This window comes from Merops nubicus, unplaced genomic scaffold, assembly GCF_000691845.1.
Source record: "Merops nubicus isolate BGI_N331 unplaced genomic scaffold, ASM69184v1 scaffold10435, whole genome shotgun sequence".
Classification (NCBI taxonomy): Eukaryota; Metazoa; Chordata; class Aves; order Coraciiformes; family Meropidae; genus Merops; species Merops nubicus.
This window is the reverse complement of record NW_008608959.1, coordinates 23,495-25,960: the sequence shown is the minus strand read 5'-3', so window position 1 is coordinate 25,960 and position 2,466 is coordinate 23,495.

Sequence of the window (2,466 nt, the reverse complement as noted above, 5' to 3'; positions counted from 1 at the left end):
CCTGAGAGCCAGAGCCATAGCACAGCCACTACTGCCGGAGCAGGAAGCTGAACCACTATTTCCTGACTTTAGGCCTAATGTCTTCCAGTGCATAAACACACCAACCCTTCATAATAGCTGGTTTATAAGGGCTATAAAACAGGAAATGTAATTTAGTCACTAAGCACATTTTTCAGAAGCTCTAACACAGCATGCAGAGAAAATGACTGTATTTTCTCATTAGATTTCAGTTATTACCCTTGTCTCCTGTTAGCGTTAAGATTACTATTTTAATTTTATTTTTAAGGTTTACTTTTTCTTTAAGTTGTATTATATTTTCTTGGTAGTCTAAATTCACATTGCTCCTGCACCTAACAGTGGAAATTTGAATCTATACTTAAAGTCAGTGCCTCATGCCCGGTTGTAACTTGACATACACCTTGGCCCCAGCAAGACCTTTGAGATGTTGGTTGGCGAAGAGTGTGTCCCCAGTGCTCCAGCCTAACTATGAGAACAGGAAGAGGAGTTGAAAGGAAGCTAAGGTGCACAGCATGGTCATACCTAGATCTTCATTGAATACACTGGTTGCATTTGTTAGAGGTATTTGATCCATCATTAGCAGAATATTTAGCCTCATTTAACACATATTTAGCAGAATTTCCTCTAAAATGTGACCAGTGATACGGAAATAGAGACATGAACAACTGACTTGAGAAAAATATCAATAGAAGTTGGAAGTCTTTTAGGGTGTTTTTCATTATAAACCTTTTTACTGTCTACTAGGAGCATTCTGCAAATCCGTGTGAGTAGTCCCAAGTATGTAGATTTCAGACTGTGCTGATGACCTTCTAATGCAGTTTGTGTGAATTAGTCTTGAAAATGAGAAATAGTAAAAATAAAATCCAAGATACCAGGCTGTCTGTAGGGTCTGGTGAGCCCTTTGAGTACCCCAGTAGCACTGTGAAGTACCTGGAAAACAACACAATATATGTTGGAAGTGGTGCTCCAGAAATCGCCTGTTCTCCTGGACAGAAGTCTGCAGGAAGATGTTCCTGCCATGCTCACCCCACTCCACATTTTGGAGGCAGAATTGGCCAAAAAAGGTACTAATACCTTCTTAAACTTTGTGGTCCATTTACAGAAAGTAAGTTTTATGCTGGAGAAGAGAAAGCAGTTTGTCTGCATTATACAGTGATTAATAAGGACTAGCCACAGATACAAATGAGATATTCATAACCATGTGAGGTTCATACATTGTTATGTCATTAAAGAGGCGTTGGTGACCAGCTCTACTATGATACAGGGAGATGGTCAGAAGGACATGGTTTTTCCTGGCTTTTTGAGCATTGTGGGTCTCTCATACCCAGCAGGAGAGGGAGGGGCTGGTGTCCTGCCTGTTGAAAATGAGCAAGTAGCACTTGACAGGAAAAACTCTTCCCTTCCTGCCCCTGGGAATGGGAGGTTGTCATTTCAGGGGTGCACGGCAGAGAGCACTCCACAGGCTGGGGAAGGCAAGGAGGCAGCAATCAGAAAATGATGAACCATTTCTCAGGTGATCTCCTGAGGGTGCAAAAGAAGAGGCTGTCACTTTGGAAACAGCCGCAGCACAGTGCCAGAAACACATCCCAGTTAATTTTAGCTAATAAAAGAGACCTGCGTATGGCAGAAGCGCTGTATCTAGTAGGTACCAGCACATCCCACACTTGAGTGCAGTCTCTCTAGGAGCCATGGTCTGCGAGTGCTGGTCATGCTCTTGAAGCTGTAGTGCCTATGGTCAGAGTTTACCACTAACCCGTTTATTAAGCGCATGAAAAAGCAAATGGAAAATAATAATCTGTAGATAGCAGCTTTTCTTGAGAAGATAAACATTGAGTAGATACACAAAAAAGGATAAATCTAATGCAGTAAAGAATAACACTCTAAGATCCCTGAAAGGAGAAAGAGAAAGAAAATGGGCATGCTAATGGCCTGTAGTACAAAACAGTTTAAAACCACAGCTCAGACTTTGTACGAAATCCTCCATTGTCTTTCAATATATCTTCCCTTATTGAGACTAATTATCCTGCAAAAGGCTACAAGAACTATGACTGTTTAATAACCCAAGAAATCTGCTGCCAAAATGCAGTTCCATGATAAAGAGTCCATTAACAATTCAAGATATGGACAGAGCTGAATTTTGCTCAGAATATTTACCATTAAATTATCAGATTGAAAAAAAATGCAAAGAAACAGTCTTGTGCTTCTTCCCCAAATCAACCAGCAGGTGTCTGGGATTGGCGTTCAACTCATGACATGGAGACGTCATTTCCCATCATGATGGAAATGCTTTTTTCTCTGAAGCACTTGGAGCTGGCCCCTGTCAAGAAACAGGATACCAGCCTGGACAGGCTCTGGCTCTGATGCAGGATGGCAGCTCTCCTGCTCACCTGTCAGCGGTCTCTGCACTGAAGAATCTCAGTGAGATAAACAGGTCTCAGGAAATGCGCT